General features: G+C 31.9%; 1 long non-coding RNA gene across 3 annotated transcripts; it reads right to left on the reverse strand.

The window, feature by feature from the left end:
* Positions 1–1,318: 1,318 nt before the first annotated feature.
* Positions 1,319–4,752, reverse strand: LOC122259336 (uncharacterized). 3 transcript variants are annotated; one of them, XR_015190468.1, is made up of 4 exons: positions 4,635–4,752; positions 3,164–3,435; positions 2,919–3,024; positions 1,319–1,491 (listed from the first exon to the last, which is right to left on the reverse strand). It is a non-coding gene; the product is annotated as an uncharacterized LOC122259336 (long non-coding RNA). The 3 variants fall into 3 exon arrangements; XR_015190469.1 differs by having other exon boundaries at positions 3,164–3,431; positions 4,635–4,746; XR_006223763.2 differs by lacking the exons at positions 3,164–3,435; positions 4,635–4,752 and having other exon boundaries at positions 2,919–3,027.
* Positions 4,753–8,207: the final 3,455 nt, after the last annotated feature.

Raw genomic sequence — 8,207 nt, forward strand, 5'->3', positions numbered from 1 at the left:
TTTGTTAATCTCTGTAATTTTTTTTTTTTTTTTTTTTTTTACATGATGTAAAAGTAATAGTAAATGACTATTATTTAAAGTATTTAACCACAGATTACAATCCTTTTCTGGAAATTCTGTTATCATTTTGATTATACAGTATTTGTATTTTAAGATTAGAAAGTGAAATATATTCATGTAGTATTCATTTACATTTTATAGTAAACATATTTTCTTAGGGAAAAAAAGTCTTTGCTTAGATATGCTTTTTTTTTCTTCATGCAGGGAAGATCATCCGCAACAAGAAGGTTTCATGGAAATTCTGGAGCAAAAAAGTGACTTTTTCAACCACCTAGGAGTTACTAAAAGTTCTTTTGATATGATTATCAAGGAAATCGAAGGGGTATATGGGTCCAGACCTTCACGTACCAGCCTCAATTTAGGACCAAAGAAGGCCTTGTATATGACACTTTGGTACTTAGGAACTCCTGTTTCACACAGAGAGATATCAGAATTATTTGCAGTATCAAAAAGTTACATTTGATTGTGTGCAAAAAATAATAGAAGTGCTGTGCTCTCTTGGCAGAGAGTATATTAGATGGCCAACACACAAGGAAGCAGTGGAAAGGGAAAGAGACTTAGCATTTAGCTGGCCTGCCAGGTGTAATTGGTGCTGTGGATGGTTGCTGTGTGTATTAATTAAAGCCCCAGAAGCTGTACAATCTGACCTGGACAGTACAAATATAATGGCAGTGTGTGTGAGTGTGTTTTGAAATGTTTTATATATATAGTATATGTTTTTTACTCAAATGTTTTATGTCCATATGTGACCTATAACTTTTTTTGTTTATTTAGCAACTTTGTCACAATAAAAGTATTTCCAATTACTTTAGATATCAGTTTAGTTTATCCTCACCTGTCCATGACAATAAGGCAACAAATACTTATTGCATATTTAATAAAACAAAGAGTTTATTTCATCCTGATACATTAAATTGCTGATTTATAAACTTAAATATATTCAAATTCTCATACACTGTAGCACTAAAAATAATGGATTTGTTATTATATAATATTTTCACAGAATCTAACTGAAAGATCTACAAACTTGACAATAGATATATAAAACATTAATGATATAAACATAAAATTAATACACTAGTCTCCTCTTGTGGAGGTGACAGCAACAAAAACTTTTGTTTTAAACACAAACACACACATGCACACACACGCATGCATGCATGCACGCCCACACACACACACACACACATGCATATATATATATATATATATATATTATATATATATATTATATATATATATTATATATATATATATATGTTCTGTGTTCTTAAACTATTCAAAATTTTGCCTCATTTCCTGATGCATTTGTCTCATTTTGGAGACAAGCTGTTCTCTTCCAGTTAGCCGTCTCCATGTTCTTGTGGTCCCTTGTGTTCTGGGAGGGATTTGCATAGCAGCTGTCATGACAGGTGTACCTGTTGTTAGGACCTATAGTTGGGAAGAGAAATGGCAATATGAGTAACAGCATTAACATAGCTGCTACTATGATCTGCAGTTGAGTTGGTATTTACTATCAATGAGGGGGAAATTTGGAAGGTGTTGCAATTAGAACAGACCTCAATTATAACTGGTGCATCTGCTATTTCTAGATCATCATTAATTTCCTCATCTGTAATACAAGGACTAACAATAAGCCACTCTAGCAAGAAGAAAGCCAGGAGGTCATAATGCTCAGGCTCTCATTCATGAATGGCCTGTTAATTTCTTATATACATATAAATAAATATACATTTGTATGTATATATCTATATCTATCTATCTAACCTATCATCTATCTATCTATCTATCTATCTACTCTATGTATATATATATATATATATATATATATATATAATATATATATATATATATATATATATATATATTATGTATATATATGTATGTATATATATATATATATGTATATATATGTATATATATATATATATATATATATATATGTGTATATATGTATATGTATATGTATATATATATATATGTATATATATGTATGTATATATATATATATATATATATATATATATATATATATATATATATGTATGTATGTGTATATATGTGTGTGTGTGTGTGTGTGTGTGTGTGTGTGTGTGTGTGTGTGTGTGTGTGTGTGTGTGTGTGTGTGTATTTTTATAAATCTTTCCTAACTACTGCAATGTATTAGTCATCCAGATAGAAGTATTATGGTCAAAGTATGGAGACTGTAGTGTCATGAACTATTTATTCTCACATTTCTTCCTGTCTATGAAGTCACATATCACGTGTCCAATAATCTGAATTTTTTTTATGACAACTTAAACACAGAAAAATATTTATTTTGCAGATCCCACCCTCCCTCCCAAATAAGTAAATGTAATCAGGAATACTTTCCTAGTTCTATGAATACAAGTTATCATGTTAGATAAAAGGTGAAGATCATAACTACATAAACTCCTCTTGCCATAGGAATTTAAATATGAAATCTAAATATTGTTTACCTTTTCTGAATATCACTCAAAGCATATAGATAAAGGAAAGCATAGCTCTTAGGTTACTGAAGAGAATCAAATTATACATGAATGTCATAAATCTTTGAAAAAACATAATCTTTATCTTTCATTGAAGCTTATGCACTGTATACACTACTTTAAAGATTAAGGTAAATATGATTAAAAGCCTGTAATGATGCTGATAATATCTTATGTGTAGTATTGAACATATATCAACTTCTAATTTGCAAGTATACATTGGAAATTAACTTGACATCTGAGCAACACATAACTCAAGGTTTAAAGAATAAAAAGCTTAATTGAATAACCAACCTTCTCATAACAAATATACAGTTCACTATATATTAAGAGCTATTTGCTACTTACAAATTCATGCAAGGTGTTCTTAATCATTTCCCAAACAGTTGACTGCTTACTCCACCAGATGAGGGTAATTCTCCTTTATTAATTCTTTTAGTCTTTCTGACTTACCCTGAAATAACACAAGAAAAAGATCAATTGGATCCAATGATATATAAGGGAAAGCTTATAAAGATAATGTAAATTTTTACATTATAGAAGATAAGTCAGTATATCTTCTCATATTGAAAAGTATTTGGATTAATAAACACCTGTCGCTTAAGATTCTTCAAGAAGTTCAGTTGGATCATCAGGTAGTTCTTCAGGATCACCAATCAGCTCTACCTCTAGTGTTTCATTGCTTCTTATATTGCTTGGTTGTTCTGGACTTTCAATAATGACATCAGGTGCCCAGGATGGCCTTGGTTCTGGGCTCCTTACAATTTCAGCCACTGGATAAACTACTGACATATGGCTCATCCAGCACTTGCTAGCCTCTTCTGGATTATGGTATAACTTGTCACAAACATTACACTGAGGCTGCCTTTATTATGAAAAGAAAGAAAATATCTAAAGCTCTATTTCAATATTGAATTTTATCAGTTACATGTTTCTTAGCAAATATTTATTAACATAATCATTGTTATTACTATTATCATTATATACATGTGTATATATAAACACACACGCACACACAGACACACACACACACACACACACACACACACACACACACACACACACACACACACACTTATATAGTTATATAAATAAATATATATATTTATATATACTCATTTATATATATATATACAAATAAATAAATAAATATACAAATTTTACCTCCCTGACCGGGACTCGAACCCGTGCCGTCAGATTGACAGGCACGGTGTTGAATCCGATACGCTACACGACCCGCTAAAACAATTGTCTAACCAGATGCCTTATGAGACGTTATGGAATTTTACCTATTTACTCTTAGCAGATCAGTGGTAGCGAGGTTTTACAGACAATTAATAAGTAAATAAATAAATAAAATACATATATACACACATACATATACACATATAGATAGACACACACGGACGCACGCATGCATGCACGCACACACACACACATAAATATATATATTATATATATATATATATATATATATATATATATATATATATATATTATATATATATATAAATGAATGAATAAATATCTATGTATCTACCTATCTACATATTATATGCATATATTTAAATATACACACATTTATATATATATATATACATATATATATATATATATATATATATATATAAATATATATATATATATACACTTCTTTCTCTCTCTCTCACTCCCTATTGTTTTCACTTTTACTCTCTCTCTTCTCTTTCTCATCCTCTCACTCTCTATCTACCTATTTCTTCTTCCATCTCTCTCTCTTCCCTATTCCTCTCTCTCTCTGTATTTCCTTTTCCTCTCTCTCTCTTCTTTCCCTCTTCCTCTCTCTCTCATTTCCCTCTTCCTCTCTCTCTCTCTCCCTGTCTTTTCCTCTCTCTCTCTCTTTTCCTCTTCCTCTCCTCTTTTCCCTCTTCCTCTCTCTCTCTTTTCCCTCTTCCTCTCTCTCTCTTCCTCCCTCCCTCCAAAGTTGATGCTCGTCTTTTAGAATATCAAAGACATGACATTACATTCTACCTCTATAGAGATGGATATGAGATGTATTTAATATAAAATAACACCAGTACGTACCTTCTTTGTGTTGCCACAGTGGTGATTTCGCTGAAATTGGCTTTTTCATTCCGTCCATGTCGCAGAGGAGCTCTTACCCTGATAAAGCTGTTTATTCACATTGTCCGATTACAATGAGGAGATATATTTTTTGTTTATTATCTACATTATATACGCATATGTATTGAAATTTAATCGATTTTTAACAATTATTTTAAGATTCACGATATTTATTATTATCAAAATGCATATTAAATTATCAGAGTTAATATTCACATTTGTTTTAATGAATATATAATAATCAAAGGAACGAATTGAGACACCGTCTGTTTGGAGGGAAAAGTTTTCAGTTATTCTTTTACTTTTTATTTTTTTAGGCGTCCTCATGGCTTATTTCTTTGTTTTCTTGGTATAGAATTATCTACAGATATTGTCTCCTGGGTATAGGATTATTAACAAAATATACATTGTATTGCTGTTGAAAATAAAACAACAATAGACACGCAATGTGCTCCAGCAACCGAACTTCAGGCTACTTTTCAGGCTAGTTTTGGGCGGAGCTTAAACGATGACGTCAAAAGCGTAACGCGTCGCCGACAACCCCGAACGCCCCTCCCAGAAGTTCGAAAACATAGAACGCGTTACCTGTTTTGTACTCTACAAAAGAAGCCTTAAGTTAACTCTTAATGAGGGGAATCGCCTATGTTTACACTTTGCTTCCTCACTATTATTTGTGTTATGTCTCCTCTATGCCTATTTCGAAATTCATCCCGAGCGAGTTGAAGACAGGCATTCTCATCCTGCGATAAGTGTTCCAATGGGCATTTTTTATCTCTGCAATAAACGCGTTAGGGGAAGAGGATAGGGGGCGGTCTATGGGAGGGGGAGTGAGCGTCAGTTTCCTGGCCTCTGTGTTCGCGCAAGTGTGCGTTGTGTCTTTCGTTCCTTTCTTCTCTTTTTATTCGTCGTCTCCTCTTCTCCTTCTCATTCTCCTCTTCTGTCCTCGCGAGTTGCATTGTATGATGGGGAAGGTTCGTCACGCAGTCCTGTTCCTTTGAGTAATGTTTGAAATATAGTTTTTTATAGTTTTTTATTATTGTTTTCATTTTTACCATTATCATCATGATTATTATTCTAGATTACACTATGTATTGTATTTTTTGTATGACACCATTTGGCGATGTACCTCCTTCTCCTTCTTCTCCCTCTCCTTCTTCTCCTCCTTATCCTCTGTGCACGTCTTCTTGTTCTTCTATCTCAGTGAGAAAGGGTTTATTCCCCCTCATAGTAAGTGATGCGGGGTGAACATGGACCTGGGGATTTATATATTTCATTATAATTATTGTTATCATAATAATTAATGTTTTCAAGATTACACTGTTTTTGAGTTTTAGTAAATAGTGTAGAGTGGTTTCTCCTCTTTTTCTAACCTTTCCTCTCCTTCTTCTTTTTCTTTTTCTTCTCCTTTTCCTACTCTTTTCTTATTTTCCTTTTTGTTCTTTTTCTTCCATCTCACAGAGAATGCACTCTATATCTCCGCAAATCGAATGATGCAAGGGCGAACGTGGATCTGAAGTATTATTTATTATCATCATCATAATCAAATCATTGTCAGCATCACTTTCTAGAGGACACCGTTTTGAGATTTTAGTATGATTAAACATGTAGCGATGTTTCTTGTTCTCCTCTTTTTCTTCTGCTCGCCATGTTTTCATCTTCCTTCCTCCTCTTTTTTTTTTTTTTTTTTTTTTTTTTTTTGTCCGGGAATATTTTATAATGATTACAAATTATGCGAGTAACAATGCAAGTGTCGCAGCAATACCCATGGTGCCTTCGAATACATCCCCTGCATGAAATCCTCCCATGGAAGCCTCGTCGGGTCAAGGTGCAGGAAGAGTACACGCGGCGCCTCCCGTCCACATGCAAACAGGACATTAATCAACTGAGAGCGCGGCCTGAGATGCAAGGAAGGATTGAGGAAGCCAGGGAGGATGAGAAGCCGGGATTAGGTGCTTTGAGAAGACTCGCATGGATCAGGAGGGATTCGAAGAACAACGTCCATAATTAAGATACTATAAGAGAGGCTGGATGGGAAGGTAAACTTGAACTCGTGTTTTACGTGAGTATGATACTTATGTATATATATATATATATATATATATATATATATATATATATATATATATATATATATATATATATATATGCATATATATATGTATATATATATGTATATATATAGATAGATAGATTGATATCTATATCTATATCTATTTATCTATCTATCTATCTATATATATACATATATATACATATATATGCACATATGTATGAATTTATATATTTATATATAAATATATATATATATATATATATATATATATATGACAATGATTTGATATATATATATATATATATATAGATAGATAGATAGATAGATATATAGATATAGATATATATATATGACAATGATTTGATATATATATATATATATATATATATACATATATATAAATATATATATATGTGTGTGTGTGTATTTAACAAAGTATATTTGTTAAATTATTTCAATACAATAACAGCTTTTGTAGCGAAGGAAGTTTTCACTCAGTTCCTATTTTGGTCGCGGGTGAGTTAGAGAGGCTACTTCTAAACGCATGATGTATCAGTCCAATGTGTCTTGAGTTATTAACCGGATTAGAATTTTGAGTATAACTATCCCCAGCACGTTGTTTTTGTTTAAGGCCGGTAGTATATCCTGGCCCTCCGGCTTATTGAAGATAGGGGTATATTAGTCTGTGTTATTTATTTCATATTTGTAATATCGATTGAATCACTTATATATATACTGTATATATATATATATATATATATATATATATATATATATATATATATATATATATATATATATATATATATATATATATATATATATATTGGATTTGTTTCTTCCAGCTAAGTTTATCAGCAATATTCAGGCCTTTAGGTGATGGACACCGAATTAATTGCTCATCACATTCGTTTGGGGTTAAACATATCATGCTTTAAGTTATACTTAGATAAAGGTTATTGCATTTTAACCAAGTAGGTACTTGCACAAGTTCCCTATTTACAGTGAATTATTGGTTCCAGAATATATATATTTTTAAATCGTATCTTCGGTGAATAATTGGATACCTGAAATATTCCAAATTCATTGATGAGGATGAGGAAAAAAGTGGCGCCAGGCTGGAACCTTGGGGCACACCGTGAGTGCCGTCCTGCCATGTGGAGCAGCCAGCCATTAACCTTAGTTTACAGTTGCCTCTAAGCTTAGTAGCTTATAAGCCAACACCAAGTTGCAGCTCGGATTTCAAATAGTTTTAATGTTGTTAATAGTATCGTGTGATCGATGGTATCTAACTTGTTTTTTTTCATATCTGCAAATATTTCAATTTGTAACTATTAGAATCTTCAGAATTAATGACTTGAGGGAGAGAATAGCATCTGTAGATTCTTTTTTCATTAATCGGATTGTGTTTTTCGTTGAAATATCAATATTTTATCCAAAGTGATTTAACAGACGATCATATACTAGGCGTTTAACAATCT

Source organism: Penaeus japonicus, unplaced genomic scaffold (genome assembly GCF_977035675.1).
Source record: "Penaeus japonicus unplaced genomic scaffold, GWHDUDI00000001_assembly GWHDUDI00000034, whole genome shotgun sequence".
Classification (NCBI taxonomy): Eukaryota; Metazoa; Arthropoda; class Malacostraca; order Decapoda; family Penaeidae; genus Penaeus; species Penaeus japonicus.